Source organism: Lissotriton vulgaris, chromosome 5 (assembly GCF_964263255.1).
Source record: "Lissotriton vulgaris chromosome 5, aLisVul1.2, whole genome shotgun sequence".
In the NCBI taxonomy this organism is placed as follows: Eukaryota; Metazoa; Chordata; class Amphibia; order Caudata; family Salamandridae; genus Lissotriton; species Lissotriton vulgaris.
The window spans coordinates 1,521,162,177-1,521,183,790 of NC_141693.1; the positions used below are offsets into that span (position 1 = coordinate 1,521,162,177).

At 48.3% G+C, this 21,614-nt stretch overlaps 1 protein-coding gene across 1 annotated transcript in view; it reads left to right on the plus strand.

The window, feature by feature from the left end:
* Positions 1 to 21,614, plus strand: part of SLC6A17 (solute carrier family 6 member 17) — a 304,194-nt gene that overhangs the window by 173,351 nt on the left and 109,229 nt on the right. The gene's annotated exons all lie outside the window — the stretch shown is intronic.

Below are 21,614 nucleotides of genomic sequence, written 5' to 3' on the forward strand. Positions count from 1 at the left end.
CTCAAGCTCGCCACCCGAAAGCACCACCAACTGATCCACGCCACCAAGAAAACAGCATTCAAGGACCGGCTGGACAACAACGCACACAACAGCAAGGAACTCTTCAACATCGTGAGAGAGCTCTTCAACCCCAACGCCGGAACCAACGACATCACCCCATCGCAAGACCTCTGCAACTCCCTCGCCTCCTACTTCCACAACAAGATCGCTGACATACACAACAGCTTCAGCACACAAACAACGCTCCCCACGACCACACCAACGCCCCCCACCACCACCCTCAACGCCTGGACACCGATCAACCTCGAAGACACCATCAGCACGATGAACTCCATCCACTCCGGATCTCCAACCGACCCCTGCCCTCACCACATCTTCAACAAGGCCGACGCTGTCATCGCACCCCACCTGCGGGACATCATCAACACCTCCTTCGACACCGCCACCTTCCCTGAGAGCTGGAAGCACGCCGAACTCAGCGCTCTACTAAAGAAACCAACGGCGGACCCCACCGAACTCAAGAACTACCGCCCCATCTCGCTCCTCCCGTTTCCAGCCAAAGTCATTGAGAAGACCGTCAACAAGCAACTGGCAGCCTTCCTCGAGACGACTGGATCCCTCGACCCATCTCAGTCAGGCTTCCGGGCCAACCACAGCACCGAGACCGCCCTCATCGCTGCCACTGACGACATCCGAACGCTGCTGGACAATGGAGAAACAGCGGCCCTCATCCTCCTGGACCTCCCCGCGGCATTCGACACTGTCTGCCACCGCACCCTAGTGCAGCGCCTCAGCAACGTCGGAATCAAGGAGAAGGCACTGGAATGGATCATCTCCTTCCTCGCCGGAAGGACACAGAGAGTCCGCCTCCCCCCGTTCAGATCAGAAGCCACGGAAGTCATCTGCGGCGTCCCTCAGGGCTCCTCGCTCAGCCCCACCCTCTTCAATGTCTACATGAGCCCCCTTGCGGCCATCGCACGCCAACACAACCTGAACATCATCTCCTACGCCGATGACACCCAGCTGATCCTCTCCCTGACCAACGACCCCGCCACCGCCAGAGCCAACCTACACGAAGGGATGAAAGACGTGGCCGAGTGGATGACGACCAGCCGCCTGAAACTGAACACAGACAAGACGGAAGTCCTCATCCTGGGCTCCTCACCCTCCGCCTGGGACGGCTCCTGGTGGCCCCCCGCCCTGGGCAACGCACCCAAACCGACAGACCACGCACGCAACCTGGGCTTCATCCTGGACTCCTCCCTCTCCAGGACCAGACAAGTCAACGCCGTCTCCTCGTCCTGTTTCAACATCCTGCGCATGCTACGTAAGATCTTCCGGTGGATCCCCACCGAGACCAGGAAGACGGTCACCCAGGCCCTCGTCACCAGCCATCTGGACTACGGCAACGCCCTCTACGCCGGAACCACCGCCAAGCTCCAGAAGAGACTCCAGCGTATCCAGAACGCCTCGGCGAGACTCATCCTCGACGTCCCCAGACGAAGCCACATCTCCAGACACCTGAGAGACTTGCACTGGCTCCCGATCAACAAAAGAATCACCTTCCGGCTCCTCACCCACGCACACAAAGCCCTACACAACCAAGGCTTACCTCAACAGCCGCCTCAACTTCTACGCTTCCAAACGCCATCTCCGCTCGACCAGTCATGCCCTTGCCGCCGTCCCCCGCATCCGCAGAGCGACAACAGGAGGAAGGTCTTTCTCCCACCTGGCTGCCAAGACTTGGAACTCCCTCCCGACCGACCTACGCCTGACCCAAGACCACCTCTCCTTCAGGAAGAAGCTCAAGACCTGGCTGTTCGAGCAGTGCGGACCCCCCCCCCAAGCGCCTTGAGACCCTCCGGGTGAGTAGTGCGCGGTATAAATGCCTATGATTGATTGATTGATTGATTGATGTAGGGCTCTCCAGGCCTCAGCAGGCCGAGAAACACGTTGCACGCGAGATGCGTGTAAAATGGCTGGGCGTTTTCCCGCCGCACCCGCGAGATGCGTGGTGAACAGCAGGGATCGGCCGACTCGCGTATCACGCGAGATGCGTGCAAAACGGCAATCGGTCGCCGTTAGCGGAGCCCAAGTTGTGGTGGCAGCCAGCAGCGTCTCGCGCACCTCCCCGGGCAAAAAAAAAGCGGGCGGACCAGGTCCCAGCAGGGGGGTTGAGGAGCAGAATAGGACGCCGGCCCCAATGGTGTAGATGCCCCAGCCAGGGCATAAGCGGCGGCCGCCGCGGACAGGAGCAGGCAGCTCCGCAAGGATTCTGGTGGACGGGCGAGGATTGGGCCCCCTCCGCTCGTCGCCAATGTAGTGTTGGTGACTCCCAGACTGTAGGGAGGCCTAATTTGCCCACAGTCGCCTGCGCGGGGGTGGATTCGCGCAGCACCAACTAATGAAACCCCACACACCGTCACTGTCGGAAGTGATGTGTACGAGCGCACGTCCCCCTTTTATTTGGCCCCGCAGGCCACGCCTGGCCTGCGGATTTAGGGGTGCATGTACGTGCATCATCTAGAACGCTAACAGCACTACAGATTCCTAAATAAATGTAGTATTTCATACTACGCAAAACTCCTCACCCTTATTGGTATTGTATGTGATTGCACGGTGCTCACCTAGTGCTGCCGGATTTCGGATACAAGGTGGTGAAGATATATCTATTAAAGTAATTCTTTGTCTACATCGGCGTCTGCTATTTGGTACCACCTGCGGGCCAATGCGTGAATGTTAGGCCCCTTATACTATTTCCAAAATGAGGCTCCTTGTCGACTCTGTGAATTCGAACATTTTCTATTGATACAACACTATACATGACCCACTGGCACATGTTGTGATGAGTACATGCAATTATAGGTGTGAGGGTAATTTAATTGATGTTATATGGTATAACCTGAATTTAAGGGGAAAATAAAATACAGCGTCAGTTTGCAGGTAGTCAAAGTGGTGGAACGGGCAAATGTGTGATTGGTGCAAGCATGTATGCACGGTGAGTGGTAAGTGTAAATAAAAAGAAATACCCACTTACCTTGCTTGCGGCACAATGTCTGACGTCCTCCTCACTCCGTCCGTCTTCTGCTCTGTCACCAGCAAATTCCCCACACCAATCCTAAGGCCGCTCTCACCAGCATGAGAGCGGCTCCAGGATTGGAGCGAGCGGCCTCTCTCTGCGCTCCTGAGGTCCCTGAGGGCTTGCGCATGCTCTAACCCAGCTGTCTTAAGACATCTAGTTTAAAGAAGTTTAATATGTGCATATCTGGCTCACCGTTGCAAGATAAAAAAGACATATGCACTTTAAAGTGAAGTGCACAGTTCACTTCTGCCACTCAGCTGCAGTGCAGCGGTGGCCACGCCTGTCCTTACACTCGGTTCAGGACAGGTGGATGAAAAATAAAATGATAATAAATTAACTTTATTACCATTTTATTTTTCATCTCTGGGGCTTTGCTGTGGGGGCATCTTTTGCAGTGCAGCGCTGCTGCTCCGCACTCAATGAGGAGCCGCCCCTGATATCGCGAACATACCTACTAAATGACGACACTTGCCACCAATCGCCTGTACCAGCAGATTGATTGACACTGTTTTTGCTGTCTTGGGTACATAAAATAAATAAATAAAATAAATCCTGATTGATTGCACAGCACGCATGACATATATTTGCTTGTATCATGTAGATCTACAATGTGAATTAAAAAAAAGTATCCGCTCTAAGGAAGTGAATGATCAAGCGAGGAGGAGGAAAGAGTATATACTTCCACCACACTTAGGGGTGGGAAGAGGAGAAACCTCTTTTTATATTTTCAACCCTCACCCACTCTATTAGTGGCATGCTTCATCATTGGGTTCAGCCTGACTCCTAAAGGTCAGGCTGGACTCAACCGTATTCCAGGGAGCACCTAGAAGACAATTTGTTTTTATTGTTACTTTTTTTTTTTTACATTTAGATAAAAAGTCCCAACTCACCCCAAGTATCCCTTAATTGGCCGGGTGAGCAGAGAGATGAAAAACATTGTGAAGGGGCAATATGGATATTGTGGTCCTATGACCCTAATATAAATGCGAAGTATAACAAGTTGGTGTGCAGTTCCTTGGTGCAAGTGAGAGTGTTTAGGTCTGAGAAAAAGTGCCCTCACACACCCCGAGGAATGTTATGCTTCATTATATGGGCCTGCCCCTCGTCGGGCTGGTGCTTCAATGCCCGACGGGCACCCGTTAAGGGGCTCTTTGGCAGAGATCTTTTTGGTGCAACCGTTTTGTGCGTGGGGGTGTGTGGAAAGACTTATCATGGGGCGGTGGTGGGAAGGCCCTGTAGTCACACTCTGGTGTAAAGGATGAGGTAACAGAAAAGAAAAAATTAGAGGCAGAAATGAGTTTAGGCGGTAGATGCCACCTAGTTCAGGAGAAGAACAGCAAACTAAAACAAGCATTGGAAATGCAATAGGGCTCGCATTAGGAAAGTTTGAGCTATTGGTCTTATAAATGGCACAATGGCACATAAAGTGCAAAAGACTACCGCGAACATGTGCTTCTTGAGATTACAAATATTTTTGCTTTTGGCCAACTTTTTCTTACATTGGTGATAGAGGCCTGGAGTCGGTCCAACAATAACGTGTGAAAAAAACATGTCAAAACAAAACTGGAATTGAGAATGCAAAAAGGCTGTTAGCCAACTCCAGACCTGTTGCTATTGCCAATGCTTGTTTGTGTTGTTTTATAGACAAGAGAGTCCCCAACAACCCCCCAGTTTCAGAATCACGAGAAAAACGGTTTAAGAGTTGGCTGATGAGAAATCAGCGCATTCATTGCCAGCAACAACTTGAACTCAGGAATTACTTTCTTTGGACTGGGAACTTCAAGAGGGCGTAAGCAAAGGAAATGCGGGAAGCTGTGGACTACAGGGGCCAATAATTACAGTCTATGTAAGACTTCACGCGCGTATGCAAGTGTGCACAACCCTAATTTGCATGTCTAGAAGGGAGCACGAGAGCAGCAGAGAGACACACCCTTGATGTTCCACTTATCCATGCTGCCCATTACACGGCAGGCCGTGACCTTTCCCCTCCCATCTCCTTCCGGGTTCCTCTGCAGTGCAGGCAGCCTTGCTGAATGGCACCTAGCCCGCCTGAGGCGGACACGCCTGAGGTGAGGGGGTGCTGGGAAGTGTCAGGGGGAGTAGGCGAGTGGCATTATGGTAATGTGGCGGGTCACTGGGAGGTGCTCGGAGGGAGGTGGCAGCCGCTCAGTCGTGTAATTCAATAACCGAGGCTCGCTTTCCGGGGTTCAAAGGGCGGTCCTACAGATTATTAACGAGAAAAGTGAAATCCGTGTTTTCCTTTGTTGCTGCCTTTATTCATCTGCTCGATAAATGGGAGAAAAAAAATAGGATTGATAACAATTGGGCAAGAACATTTGTAATACAGCGCCAGTGGTAAGCAATAATGGCCCATAAATAAATGGGGTTAGAAGAGTAGGCACAGGCGCACAGCGTAGGGTTAACAGGATGATTAAGGAAAATTTGATGAGCGGTTGAAGGTGGGTAAAGGTGCTTTAACAGGCGACGCAACTGTCCAGATGCGTCAAACTACTATCCTAAGGTGCGTGCGCTACGTGGGTACGTGGGCGCATCCCTGTGTACTAGGCACACTTATTGAAGTTCAGATTAACTGACTCAGATGAAGGTTCAATCGAAAATAGTTCAAATAAATAAGTTCAATGGTGAAGTTTCATCATTTGCTGTATTTGGTAATGCTCCAATGCATTTCGGACTGGGATAGTCCTTTGTCAAGGAGCGCTGCGGGAGGATACAAGAAATGCAACTTAGATCAACGGTAACTTATGTAATAAGGTGCAATAAAGACATGCTAAATGACGTGTTATCATGCGGTTTGAGGGCAGTGCCGATTTTAACGTGCGCTAAGAAGAATATGGGAAAACAGTGCTGGGAGGTGAAATACGGGTTGTGATGAAGGATTAATGTTGGAAAAATGGTGAGAGCCAGTGGCAGAAAATGGTGAGATTGGTGTCGGGGTTAGGGAAGGTTTAGAAAGATTTGAGTTGGTCTTACGCTTCGAACATCAGTGCTGTGCTCACGTTGGTGCTGCAAAAGAAAAGCGGTGAACGGCCATGAGGTGTAACGAACGGAAAAGCGTTCGAATAGAAAGTAAAGCGCATGCAATTAGGATTACTTACTGAGAGTAGTTCAAACAGTGAACCGGGTGTCACGGACTTCGCGGAGTTACTGCGGAGTTCCGGGAAAGTGAACAGAGGGTAAAGATAGATAAAGGACCCAAGGTAAATGAGAAATGAAGGCGGCCATCTTGTAGTGGAATAAAGTGATCTAAAAGTGCTGTACAACTGGGGTAATATGCAGAACGAGGGTACATAGCATCAAACAGAATAATTACAAATAGCAACTTAATTCAGTTCGATCATTGAGGCCGAATGGCTTCAAAGATTGGAGTCTATAAATCCACGAGGTCTCCCGTTGTAGGAGAGTTTTGTTGTTATCTTTTCCTTCTGTGTGGGTAACCATTTCAAGTACAAGGTATTTAAGTTGAGCCACGCTGTGATGGGCTTCATTGAAGTGCATTGCCACATTTGATTTAGTGTTTTTGGTTCGAATGTTCGATTTATGTTCATTCAAACGGGTTTTTATTTTTCTACTGGTTTTTCCCACGTAGATCTTCCCACATGGACATTTGAGTAAGTAGATCAGATTTGCTGAATCACATGTAGCATCTACTTGGAGATTGATCACGAAACCTCTCATGGGGTGGTTGATCGTGTTACCTGTGATAACGTTGTTACAATTGTTGCAGTGATGACACGGACGTGTGCCCGTGTGTGTTCTTGGGGTAGCAGTCGGTTTGGACAATATTTCTCTGATGTTCATGGGTCTGCTGTAAGCGAAGATGGGGGGTTCTTTAAAAAGATCTTCAAAGTCTGGTTCTGACGATAAGATTCGCCAATGTTTGAGTATAATCTTTTTGTAGGTTTTGCTCGAAGTGGAGTATCTGGAAACCAGTGCCATTCTTTGGTTTGGATCTTTTTGTTTGCTTTTTAAAGCTTCAGATCGAGGGATGGTGTTTGCTCTGTAGCCTCTTTGATGATAGCTTGGGGGTACCCCCTGTTGGAGAATCTAGTAGCCATGGATTGTATTTGGGAGTTTCTTATGTCATTGTTGGATACTATTCGGGTAACCCTCAGCATTTGGCTGAAAGGTAGGTGTCTCTTTAGTGAATCTTGATGAAAACTGCTATATAACAATGTGTTGTTACGATCTGTGGGTTTTCGGTGGAGGTCAGTTTCGATGCCATCAGGGGTGATTTTCACGAGTACGTCCAGGAACGTCAGGGCTTTGTCAGAAATGTTCCATGTAAATTCAATGCGGTCATCTTTAGAATTCAATGTGGTTAATGCTGATTCTAGGTGATCACGGGAGTCTTTCCAAATGAAAAATAAATCATCGATATATCGTGCGTATAGTTTCAGGTTGTCTTTCCAGTTGGCGTTTGTCAGGATGTGGTTTAATTCGAAGTTGCCCATATATATATTTGCATACGTCGGCGCGGCGCAATTGCCCATTGCCATCCCGGACATTTGTAGGTACCAACGTTCTTCAAAAGAGAAATAGCTATGGTATAAGGTGGAAACCATAAGTTCCAAAATGAAACTCTTCATGGGGTCTGTCAAGTCAGTTTTCAGTAGTGCCAATTCGATCGCTTCAATTCCACCATCGTGGGGAATGGAGGTATACAAGCTCTTAACATCGGCGGTGCACAATAGTATTTGTTCATTCTTGTTGATTTGTATGGAGTTTAACTTGTTGATGAAGTCAGTGGTGTCTCTGATATAGCTCTCTAGATTAATGACTGTAGGCTGTAAGTAGCGATCGATGAATTTACCGATCGGTTCATGAATGGATCCTCTCGTAGAAACAATGGGGCGGAAAGGTGGATTCATTAAATCTTTATGAATCTTGGGGAGTATTGTGATGGTGGGGCTTCTTGGATGGTCCACTATAAGGTAACGCTTGGTTCTGTCGTCAATGGTGTCATTTTCTATAGCTTTAGCTAGGATGTTGCGTAAGATGGATCCGTATTCCTTGGTAGGGTTCCCATCAAGTGGCATGTAGGTATCGGTATCAAGAACATGTTCTCTGGCCCTCCGGTTGTAGAGGTCAGTGTTGAGGATGACTAAAGCGCCTCCCTTATTAGCTTTAAGACATTTGATTGCTTTGTTGTTGGCGATGTTTTTCAATGTGTCTTGGTCTTTGTTAGTGATATTCCTACGTGTCTTTTTCTTGAAATTGATCTTGGCAATGTCTTGACGTACTAAAGTTTCGAAGGTGTCAATACTTTTATGGCTGCTTGAGGGCATGTAATTGCTGGATGGACGTAATCCAAGTAACAGGTCAGGCTTGGTTTCTACGGGAGGTTCTAGAACTTTCTCAAAAAAATGTTTCAGTTGCAACTTTCTAGTGAGTTTGAAAGTGCTGACCTCAAGTTCAAGTAGGTTGGTGTTGCTTGTAGGGATGAATGACATACCCTTCTGGAGAATTTTGGTTTCATGCATGGTAAGGTTGGTGTCTGAAATGTTAATGACTAACGATTCCTCTTCGTTTTTGGTTTGGTCTGAGGTGGTTGTTGGGTTTTTTCGTTGTTTTTTGTTTGTCCTTTTGCCCCGTCTGGGTCGTCGGTTCTGTCTGGGCGTGATTCTAAAAAAGGCACGTTGGTAGTTGTATCAGTGTGGGAAGTGGATGGAATCAAAGCTTGGTCTGACCGGTCTGTGGAGGTTGTGCGTTCAGTTGGTTGACGTCTTGGGCGGCGGTTGGTGGTGTCGCTATCTAAAGACGAAGTGTCGGTGTTTTGGGTGTACGGTTTGTTTCTACGGCGCTGGGCGTAGACCTCCGCCCAGGTGTACACTTCCCCAAGTTTATAGTCTAAGGTATCACGCCGGAATTTGCGCAACTTCCGTTCATTAATCTCACTGGTGTGACGGTCAATCTGTTTGTTGATTTCTTCCAAGGTCGTATTCAATTCCTCCGGGGTTAAGAGGGCTTTTAGTTCACTTTCGGCAGTGGTTATCTCAAGGGTAAGTTCTTGAAGAATTCCTGACAGTTCCTCAATAATTACTAGTATCAAGTCCAGACTGCACTTATTTAGTATGGCCTACCATCTCTCTAAAAAGGCTTTAGAGTTCTTGCATAAAGAAGGCTTAAGGGCAATCCGGAGGCCGCGGGGAATGCGGAGCGCCTTGTGGTATTTAATAAGCGTACTCGCGTGAAGTTTCTGGTTAACACGGCGTTTGGAGAGGTAAAGGAGTTGTTTGACACATTGTTCCTTCGTTTTGCTAGATGATGTTTGAGTCACCTCCTCGTTGATCAGTGCATAGATCCTTTCCATTGCATCATGGTCAAATGCTAAAGTTTCTGCGTGAGCTTCAGTGGATTTGGAGATCTCGTCGTATTGCATCTTTGGGTAGAGTTGGAGAGGCGTGCTGCCAGCCTAACGGACAGTAAGTAGCGTATATGTGGTTAGAAGAGTAGGCACAGGCGCACAGCGTAGGGTTAACAGGATGATTAAGGAAAATTTGATGAGCGGTTGAAGGTGGGTAAAGGTGCTCTAACAGGCGACGCAACTGTCCAGATGCGTCAAACTACTATCCTAAGGTGCGTGCGCTACGTGGGTACGTGGGCGCATCCCTGTGTACTAGGCACACTTATTGAAGTTCAGATTAACTGACTCAGATGAAGGTTCAATCGAAAATAGTTCAAATAAATAAGTTCAATGGTGAAGTTTCATCATTTGCTGTATTTGGTGATTTCACAAATATTTGATAATGCGTTACATCACGCTGTGTTCAATATAATTCAACGATGATTCAACAAATGCTCCAATGCATTTCGGACTGGGATAGTCCTTTGTCAAGGAGCGCTGCGGGAGGATACAAGAAATGCAACTTAGATCAACGGTAACTTATGTAATAAGGTGCAATAAAGACATGCTAAATGACGTGTTATCATGCGGGTTGAGGGCAGTGCCGATTTTAACGTGCGCTAAGAAGAATATGGGAAAACAGTGCTGGGAGGTGAAATACGGGTTGTGATGAAGGATTAATGTTGGAAAAATGGTGAGAGCCAGTGGCAGAAAATGGTGAGATTGGTGTCGGGGTTAGGGAAGGTTTAGAAAGATTTGAGTTGGTCTTACGCTTCGAACATCAGTGCTGTGCTCACGTTGGTGCTGCAAAAGAAAAGCGGTGAACGGCCATGAGGTGTAACGAACGGAAAAGCGTTCGAATAGAAAGTAAAGCGCATGCAATTAGGATTACTTACTGAGAGTAGTTCAAACAGTGAACCGGGTGTCACGGACTTCGCGGAGTTACTGCGGAGTTCCGGGACGGTGAACAGAGGGTAAAGATAGATAAAGGACCCAAGGTAAATGAGAAATGAAGGCGGCCATCTTGTAGTGGAATAAAGTGATCTAAAAGTGCTGTACAACTGGGGTAATATGCAGAACGAGGGTACATAGCATCAAACAGAATAATTACAAATAGCAACTTAATTCAGTTCGATCATTGAGGCCGAATGGCTTCAAAGATTGGAGTCTATAAATCCACGAGGTCTCCCGTTGTAGGAGAGTTTTGTTGTTATCTTTTCCTTCTGTGTGGGTAACCATTTCAAGTACAAGGTATTTAAGTTGAGCCACGCTGTGATGGGCTTCATTGAAGTGCATTGCCACATTTGATTTAGTGTTTTTGGTTCGAATGTTCGATTTATGTTCATTCAAACGGGTTTTTATTTTTCTACTGGTTTTTCCCACGTAGATCTTCCCACATGGACATTTGAGTAAGTAGATCAGATTTGCTGAATCACATGTAGCATCTACTTGGAGATTGATCACGAAACCTCTCATGGGGTGGTTGATCGTGTTACCTGTGATAACGTTGTTACAATTGTTGCAGTGATGACACGGACGTGTGCCCGTGTGTGTTCTTGGGGTAGCAGTCGGTTTGGACAATATTTCTCTGATGTTCATGGGTCTGCTGTAAGCGAAGATGGGGGGTTCTTTAAAAAGATCTTCAAAGTCTGGTTCTGACGATAAGATTCGCCAATGTTTGAGTATAATCTTTTTGTAGGTTTTGCTCGAAGTGGAGTATCTGGAAACCAGTGCCATTCTTTGGTTTGGATCTTTTTGTTTGCTTTTTAAAGCTTCAGATCGAGGGATGGTGTTTGCTCTATCTGTAGCCTCTTTGATGATAGCTTGGGGGTACCCCCTGTTGGAGAATCTAGTAGCCATGGATTGTATTTGGGAGTTTCTTATGTCATTGTTGGATAAATAAATGGAACATTGGGCAAGGATCGTTGGTCCTGCACGCCTTTGCCTTGCACCACGCAGAATGAAGCTGACGTCACTCGTACAATCCTGCTGAACATCAAAATAGTATGTGCACACTAGACGCAAAAAAAGTTTCCTCACTGGACGCCGAAGTAATTGTAGTCCAATGAATGACCTGTGCTCAGCACACGCTGGTACTGGAGTGTCAGAGATTCCCAAGTCGTCACGGAGGTTTGCTCAAAGCAGCTGCTTTAGTAGTTGTGTAACACGGGGCCCATGAAGTGTGGCTGTGGTTGTGCATCACGAGACCCCCAGCACCAGCTGCTTAAACAAGATGGAGGGCATTGCTGTGGGGATAAGCACATAGCTTCAATTTCACTAAAACGGATATCCTTGTGTGTAGCGACGCCTGATGGCCTCCCCCAGTAGAGGCGGTCTGCCGTGAACGCTTGTTTAGTGGGCTGAGCTTTGACAGCTCAGCTGCAACTAGGCCTGTTGTATCGTAAAGGTATATAACTAGCGTTTACTTCTCTACATGAGGCGTTGAAATGCTTAGCGCTGGGCAGTACAGTGCGCCGGAACGCCAGATTGGTTGCCAATCAGTGGTTATCAGTTACTGGGATTAGCTTTTTGCTCCTCGGGAAGCCGTTCCATTGCTCCACTTCTTTTGCAATAGATTAAAATAATAGCCGCTTTATTGGAGTTTGGGGGTTGGGTGGATTATGTGAGATTAATGCACGAACCCGAGGAGATTAGGTTGTGCTAGGTTGCAGAGGTAGCACTTTCACCGGAGAGACTAAGGTCTTTGAAATTTCGTGTGAATAACTTGCAGACGCACAATAATAGGAGTTTACGGCAAAGATGCATGGGATAGGGAGAAATAATAAGGGGTCTTGTAGAGGCTAGACATATGAGGGGTGAGAATGCTAAGGAAGGAGTAATCTAGGCAGAGGCAGGGAAGGGGCTTATCAGGGTTGGCGGGTAAGGAGGAAAATGACTAGGAAGAGAGCATAAAAGGAGACGCGGCCGTGAAACTGAAAGTACGGCCGGCCGGCCGTGAATAATTAGGGGATGAGTGCACGCTGAGAAGCTGCCTTTGATGTGGTAATGCCTGGCAGGCAGGCAGGCAGGCAGGCAGGCGGCTGGTGGCATTGTGCAAGCGCTTTTTAGGGCTTGTGCTTGCGCAATGACCTAAAAAGCACATGCACTGCAAGGAATCGCCAGTGGAACCGTGCTTGGTTAAACCCTGGATAAGCTACTATAGAGCTTCGCCAGCTATGTGCTATGCGCATCAGCAGGCGAGCCCTAAAAATTGGAGGTCCTATCTAACTTGCTTTCAGGTTACAAATGCTCAGTGGGACAGCACTGCTAAGTGCAACTCCGGTCTCTAGCCACATTTTTACTTCTATACTGTAATTTCAGTCTAAAATGTTGAAGTCAAATAACATATTTTAATTTCATTGATGCCCATGCAGAAGATCTTTGGCAGGTCTCCTTCACGGAAAAGGACACTTGTTTTTCTATCATTTCAAACATGCTTTTGTGCAGGGAGTACCCTGGATTCTGGGCACAGCTCTCAAAGTGCTCTGCAGTGCCACAGCACAATGTGAGAGCCATGCTTTTTACCAAAGCAAAAGTTTAGTTCCCTTAAAGCTTGACTGCTTGCTGCATTCTTCCCACTTCTAAGAAATGAGGAGCAAAACAGCCACAAGTGTGGCTCATTCTGCTTTAGGTCTGGCTATGCGCCTAGAAGTTTTTCTTTTTTTGCCCAGTACTCCTTACTGAGCAAGCACAGCCTGGAATTCAGTCTCCACCAAGTTCTGAAAGAGAGCTGCCTTGCGAGCCCAGGATAGGGGTGCTCTTCAACTGACTGTGCCAACAATCTTCTGGAAGCCTGCAGGCAGCTGGGACAACCAACCCCGGCTCAGCATCACTGGAGATTCTAAATCAAACCTCTTCCATTTTGTGTCTTTAAAATGAGCCTGAATGGTGATGTCAATTGGAGCGACAATTCTGCGGGTCGTTTTGAGGATTTAGGATTTGTCATCTCCTTTATCTCCTTTATAACCCATAAAATGCTAGTAGCGAACTCTAATTTGACAAAGTAGCCTTGTATGTATTTCCTGCCCGATCTTAAGCTCTACTTGAAGTTCTTCGCAACGGTGCTTCTGCCATAGATGTTCCACCTTTCAGACTGTAGTCTGTAATGATTTGGGCTCCTCTGTAAACTATACTTGAGATAGTTGTAATCTATTATGCTTGGAGAATGTCAATGGAGCATATTCTCCAAGTAAGGCTGGGAGGCGTATTATACCAATGCACCATCTGATGAACATCGCCCTTCTTGACCCAGCTTGTGAACTCCCTTTGAATAAGCGGACTAACTTCTTGGCAGATAGCTTGTTAAGATTGCGTTAGGAGACCACCTTTGCTCCAACATGTTTGTAACAGACACTTCCTGACTATACTTGGAAGGGAAGTAAGTAAAGGTCTGACCAATCAGTCAGCAACAGGCAATCGTATTCCAATTTCCAGATCTAGAGTGAGCAACCCAACTAGGCTGCGGCCAAAATGTTGTAAATTTCACACTATTGCTAGCTGGGAGACTATTCTCAAAGCACTGGCTTAGTCCTAGAGTTCACAGACGTGGCTGGATAACTAAGAGTCACAGGATAATGTGTGTGGCAAGATTCCTAAAGGAGCATGACAAGCTGCCGGAAGACCTGGAGATATGGCAAGAACTAACGAAGGGCCTTATTTTGAGTTGCTGCACCAGCCGTCCGACTGCTCTATCACAAGATGGGGGTTGGACCACCATGAGACCACTGTTGCCACCAGTTCAAGTTCAAGTTCGAGCATTTGTATAGCGCACTATTCACCTAGAGGGTCTCAAGGCGCTGGGGGAAGGGGTTCAATATTTGTCGAATATCCAGGTTTTCAGTTCTTTTCTGAAGGAGATGTGGTTCTGAGTAAGGCGGAGGTGGGTGGGGAGAGAGTTCCAGGTCTTGGCAGCCAGGAAGGAGAAGAATCTGCCACCCATGGTGGATTTCCGGATGCGCGGGATTGCGGAGAGGGCTTGATTGGTCGATCTTAGTTGGTGGGTGGGTTTGTAGAAGGACAGTCGAGTGTTGAGGCATTCGGGTCCTAGGTTGTAGAGGGCTTTGTGTGCGTGGGTGAGAAGGCGGAAAGTAATTCTTTTGTTGACGGGTAACCAGTGGAGGTCTTTTAGATGTCCGGAGATGTGATCTTGGCGAAGGATGTCTAATATGAGTCTTGCTGACGCGTTTTGGATGCGCTGGAGTTTTTTCTGTAGTTTTGCTGAGATTCCGGCGCATAGTGTGTTACCATAGTCCAGTCGACTCGTGACCAAAGCGTGGGTGACAGTCTTTCTTGTCTCGAGGGGGATCCAGTGGAAGATCTTTTTGAGAATGCGAAGTACGTTGAAGCAGGAGGACGAGACGGCGTTGACTTGTCTGGACATCGAGAGAGAGGAGTCTAGGATGAAGCCAAGGTTACGTGCATGGTCTGTGGGTGTGGGTGCTGCGCCCAGAGCGGAAGGCCACCAAGAGTCGTCCCAGGCTGAGGGGGAAGATCCTAGGATGAGCACCTCCGTTTTGTCTGAGTTGAGTTTAAGGCAGCTATGTTTCATCCATTCGGCTACTTCTTTCATGCCTTTGTGAAGGTTGGTTTTGGCGGTGTTGGGGTCTTTGGTGAGGGAAAGGATTAACTGGGTGTCGTCGGCGTAAGAGATGATGTTAAGGTTGTGTTGACGCGCGATGGAAGCGAGAGGACTCATGTAGACGTTGAAGAGGGTGGGGCTGAGTGATGATCCTTGTGGTCCGCCGCAGATGACTTCGGTGGCCTTTGAGTAGAATGGTGGAAGTCGGACTCTTTGAGTTCTTCCAGCGAGGAATGAGATGATCCAGTCCAAGGCTTTTCCTTGTATGCCGATGTTGCTGAGGCGATGTATAAGGGTACTGTGGCAGACTGTGTCGAAAGCGGCGGATAGGTCGAGTAGGATGAGGGCCACCGTTTCTCCGTTGTCTAGGAGTGTTCGGATGTCGTCGATCGCTGCAATGAGGGCGGTTTCGGTGCTGTGTTTGGCTCGAAACCCGGATTGGGATGGATCAAGGGAGTTGTTGGATTCGAGGAAGGCAGCGAGTTGGCTGTTGACGGCTTTCTCGATGACTTTGGCCGGGAGAGGGAGGAGGGATATGGGTCGGTAGTTTTTAAGTTCAGAAGGGTCTGCTGTGGGTTTCTTTAGAAGGGCGCTGAGTTCGGCGTGTTTCCAGCTTTCTGGAAAGGAGGCAGAGTTGAACGAGCAGTTGATGACATCACGGAGATGGGGTGCGATGACGGAGTCAGCTTTGTTGAAGATGTGGTGGAGGCAGGGGTCGGTGGGCGAGCCAGAGTGGATTGAGTTCATCAGGCGAATGGTGTCTTCAGTGGTGATTGGGTTCCAGGCGCTGAGGTTGTTAGTTGGCGGAGTAGGAACTGAGGGGGGTGGGGATGGTAGGTCGCTGGGAGTATTCTCGAAGCTGTTGTGGATGTCGGCAATTTTGTTGTAGAAGAAGGAGGATAACGCATCTCAGAGGTCTTGGGAGGGAGTGATGTCGTTGGATGCTGCGGTGGGGTTGGTGAATTCTTTAACGATGTTGAAGAGTTCTTTGCTGTTATGAGAGTTGTTGTCGAGACGATCCTTGAATGCTGATTTCTTGGCGGATCGAATCAATTGGTGGTGTTTGCGGGTGGCTGACTTGAGGGAGGCCATGTTGTCGGAGGTTGGGTTTTTTCTCCATATTTTTTCCAGGGTGCGGCATAGCTTCTTGGATTTTTTAAGTTCGTCATTGAACCAGGGAGCCTTTTTGCTGGCTGATTTCATCTGGTGCTTTTTCAGGGGTGCTAATTCGTCAGCACTGCGGGTAATCCATTGCCTGAGGTTGATGGCCGCTTGATTTGGGTTCATTGAGATGGTGGGAGGGTTTTGGTTGAGTGATGTGAGGAGTTGGTCGGAGGTGATTTTGTTCCAGTTTCTCCGAGGGATAGGCTGTGGACGGTTAAGGGTCAGGGTGGTTTTGTAGCTGAAGTGAACACAGCTGTGGTCCGTCCAGTGGAGGGCTGTGGTGCGATCGAAGGAGATGTGCTTGCTGGAGGTGAAGATGGGGTCGAGCGTGTGTCCGGCTACATGGGTGGGGATGTCCACAAGTTGTTTGAGTCCGAGATTGGCCAGGTTGTCCAGAAGGGTGGTGGTGTTGCTGTCGTGTTTGTTTTCAAGGTGGTAGTTGAGGTCTCCTAGAAGAATGTAGTTCTCGGAGGCGAGGGCGTGTGGGCTGACGAAGTCCGTGATGTCATCGCTGAATTGAGAGCGGGTACCTGGAGGCCTGTAGATGAGGGTGCCTCTAAGTGTGGTCCTGGGGTCGGTGTGGATCTGAAAGTGGAGATGTTCGGCGGTTGCAAGATTGTCGTCGGAGTTGGTTGTGATTTTGATGGTGTTTCTGTGGACGATGGCGATGCCACCTCCTGGTGGATTGGGGCGGTCTTTTCGGATAATCTTGTATGTGTCCGGTATGGCTGTGGCGATGTCGGGTGCTGATGATGTGTTCATCCATGTTTCTGTAAGGAAGGCGATGTCCGGTGACGCAGTGTCGAGTAGGTCCCAGAGTTCAGTTGCGTGTCTGTGGACCGAGCGGGTGTTGAGCAGGATGCACTTTAGGCGGTTAGAGTCGGAACTGTGATTGGAGGACGTGGATTTGGTGAGAGTCCTGAAGCAGTTGAACTTGCAGGAGAGGCAAGCGAATGGGCCGTGAGTACGTCCAGGAGTAGTTTCGCAGCATAGGGGTGTACGTCCGAAGGTTGAGGGCGAGGAGACTAGCGGCATCATATGTGATTCTAGTGAGTAGGGAGTGGCGGGGACTAGGGGGTATGGCGCTGGGCACGGTCCAGGCGCGGACGGGCGTAGACAGGCTTACCTTTGGCGCACTTTCGGAGCGCATGGGGCGTGACCGCTGCGCGTAAATGCTCCGCGATTGTCCAGCTGCCATTAATAGAGGGTGGAGAGGGGCGGAGCGTGGGCGGGGCGGGGCGGCTGGGAGGCGGGAGCGTGGGGGGAGGGACGGGCTGGAGGCACAACCAAATGGCAACAAGCAGTAAATAGAAAACAAAGGCTAACACGCCGATATTGGGGCACACGTAAATAAAATAAAGCTAATGCAAATTAAAATACTTTCGTGGGCACAGTTAAGCATACAGCCACCATTAAATTCAATAATCAGCATGCGGCGCTATTATTGTCCAGCAATGCGAGGCGCTATTAGGCAAACACACGGCACAATAAATGTTCAGCAGTGCGAGGCGCTTGGAAATGTCTAAATTCAAATTAGCAGCAGTGTGGAGGAGAGCAGCGCTACGATACCCAGAGCTGCAGGAGGCAAGGGGGAGCAACCGCTACGTCCGGAGACAGGCTGGTTACAAGGAAATGTCGGACCGGACGGTTCAGATAGCCAGTGGGTGGGCGGGGCGGCTGGGAGGCGGGAGCGTGGGGGGAGGGACGGGCTGGAGGCACAACCAAATGGCAACAAGCAGTAAATAGAAAACAAAGGCTAACACGTCAATATTGGGGCACACGTAAATAAAATAAACAATGAACAGAAGCAATCAGCAGCTGACCAAGGTTTCGCACATCCACTTCGTCTGTTTCAGAATTATTAGGCGGTGCGACTACTCTCACCATCCGCTGCCAAGGATGTATATCAGACCAATAGTTATGTAAGAGCAGAGAGGCGCACACGGTGAAGTCAATAATGTAAGGAAGTCCAAAAAGAATTGTAGATCTTCGGTTCTTATTTGTAAAAGTATTCTTTATTTTCATGTACAGCGGCACAGCCAACGCGTTTCATTCCCATTCGTGCCTTGGGAATTTCATCAGGGCATATACTGGACAGTTTCTCGAGGTCGTACTTCTTCGAGAACAGTATGTTATGTTATGTTATGTTATTTGGTATTTTTATAGCGCACAGCTGCCCCAGCAAAGGGGCGTCCTGGCGCTTTGACAGATGCTATAACATAACACACAGTAAAAGAAAAGAAATTAACTAGATACCGGGAACAGGAAGGTTTTAATTGCCTGCCTGAAGGTGAGCAAATCTTCAAGAGCTCGAATGTGAACAGGGAGCGAATTCCATAAGCTAGCCGCTAGCACCCTAAAGGAGCGGCCTCCCATTCTGCTCAGCTTGAAGCGAGGACAGCTGGCTAGATGAAGCCCCGCAGATCTCAAGGATCTCGAAGGCATATAGGGCGTAAGAAGAGGAACAAGTGCCGGCGGCGACGACAGTTTCAAAATTTTAAAGGCCAGACACAGCGCCTTGAATTTAATGCGCTGTCTGACCGGGAGCCAGTGCAGGGCCGTGATGGTACCAGACACTGAACAATGTCTGGGAAGGCCCACAATGGCTCGTGCCGCGGCATTTTGTACTCTTTGGAGCCTAGAGGCCTCCGCTTGATTCACCCCTAATAGCAATGAGCTGCCGTAGTCCAGCCGAGAAAGTATAGAGGCCTGGACTACAAGCTGTCTAGTAGGGGGATCAAAGTACTTTAGGACCGGCCTAGTACCACGCAAAATTCCGTAGCACGTGGCAGCCACCTTCTTGGTATGATCTCTGAAGGTCAACGCAGAGTCTACCCATACTCCTAAGTTTCTCACTCCAGCAGCTGGAATAGGCGTGACACCCAGCTCCGAAGGCCACCACTGATTTCCCCATAACTCCGCGTGCTTCCCTAGAACCAATACCTCCGTTTTGGTGGCATTCAACTGGAGGCAGTTGGAGCGAAGCCAGCCGGCTACTGCCAAGAGACCCGCACGGAATCTGGGGGCCTCCACCTCAGGGTCTTCACTAAGTGTCACCGCTAGCTGTGTGTCGTCAGCGTATGAGGCCATCGTAAGACCCCACTGTTTGACGACACCAGCCAACGGTTTCACATAGAGGTTGAACATTGTTGGGCTCAACGAAGATCCCTGTGGTACCCCGAGCTCCAAAGGATAGGTGGCAGATTGGCCAGGTGGTATAGCCACTTTAAAGGAGCGATCTGCCAGGAAGGACCGAAACCACTGGAGAGCGACATCCGTCACTCCCGCCTCCTGTAAGCGCTGGATAAGTATATGGTGGGACACAGTATAAAAGACAATCACGGTAGGTCACAGTGTGTACCTGCAAGCTGTTTTGTGCTTGATTCCAAGTGGAATGCTGATCCAAGTTCCCCCGGAATGTCTGGTCACTGTCACTAGGGCAAGTCAATAAAGGAAAGAGTTCCAGATCCCTCGGGGGAACTCCGGAAGGGAAGGGGGGTCTGAACGCTCGGTAAAGTATCCGGCTTCAGTGGGGTTTTCAATAGCGTGGTAACGCAACGGTGCCTTTGATATGGCCTTTGATATGGCCCCCGTTTTCCGCCGCTCCTCCTCCTGGAATACTGGATGCCTCCAGTATTCCAGGAGGAGGAGCGGCGGAAAACGGGGGCCATATCAAAGGCACCGAAGCCGGATACTTTACCGAGCGTTCAGACCCCCCTTCCCTTCCGGAGTTTCCCCGAGGGATCCGGAACTCTTTCCTTTATTGACTTGCCCTAGTGACAGTGACCAGACATTCCGGGGGAACTTGGATCAGCATTCCACTTGGAATCAAGCACAAAACAGCTTGCAGGTACACACTGTGACCTACCGTGATTGTCTTTTATACTGTTCTCGAAGAAGTACGACCTCGAGAAACTGTCCAGTATATGCCCTGATGAAATTCCCAAGGCACGAATGGGAATGAAACGCGTTGGCTGTGCCGCTGTACATGAAAATAAAGAATACTTTTACAAATAAGAACCGAAGATCTACAATTCTTTTTGGACTTCCTTACATTATTGACTTCACCGTGTGCGCCTCTCTGCTCTTACATAACTAGTAAATAAAATAAAGCTAATGCAAATTCCCAGTTCTTGCAGGGCATGGACTTAACAGTCCATGCCCTGCAGGAATGTACAATGGCTTTCCTATTGCAATGTGTTTAATTATGCTGGAGAGTCATTTAATGTTATAACTTTCGGCATCCATGTTAAACTATTCAGGTATTTATTATTATATCAACCAATATAGATTACAGTATTTACTTGATGACATGGTACCTCTGTTGCTGAGTATGTCTTTTAGTTTTATGACCAATGAGGGGGGGCTCTTAGCACTTTCTTTCACTATGTTGTCACTATATATTGCTTTCAGAGGCCCACAGCGTGCTACGTGATCAAGACAGTGTCTAAACTGTCGAAACCCGTCATGCTGGGCACTTGCCTCATTTAAATTATTCTGATTATTCTGCAATAAACGCACTCATTACAGTATTGTGAAAATCTCATTCATATATATATACATATATATATGGTAGTATGTTCACTATGTCTCCTAATTGGGCTTGCACTGGCACTTTAAAAATGTGGGGTAAGAACTAAGCGTTGTCATGTGATCACGGCCGCTGGGACGGCCGAAACGCGTCAAGATGGTACACTGGATAAAATAAATTAAATCTGCACGAAGAAGGTCTGCCCTCGTCATTTCGCATGCAAGCGGAAAAGACAGTGTCACGAGTTGTTGTGATATATATATATTTGTAAAACTGTAAATGAAAACCTTTAAAACTCATGGTGTGGCCTTTAATATGTACAACAGGCAATGACTTTGTATAAAAACGAGCTGAGATAAGTTGTTAGACGCCTTCAGCTCTTCTTTATCAGGCGGAGCCCATACCAAACAAAGACTGAAGTCTACAAGAACAATCAGTTTCCAGTTACAACAGGTTAAAGTTAGACAGAGATCGAAAGAGCATTCTCCAAACTAGGCAAGTGTTGGTAGGGCAGGAAATGAGTATAATATTTATGACCTGCTCAAATGAGCACCAAAGGGGGAGTATTAACAAGACTCGTTCACAGCTCAGCTCCTTGTTGTAGATTATTCCATCTCACCTCCTTTACCAGCAGACCGATCAGCACAAACATCAGTGAGATGACTCCGGCCCAGACTCTTCTCCACGCCATGTAACTGTAACCAATAGCACTTACAAATGGTTATTGCATCTGGCAGCAGGTATCACTAGATACAGAAACGGAGCTGTTGTAAGAGGTAGGACCCTCGTGTGCCTTTGTAGCACGAGGATTCTTATTGTGTTTTGTAGGGTGTCCCACATTCAGGAATGGAACTGTTCCGGCGAGTTCAACCGCCATGAGGTCAAATTCTGGTAG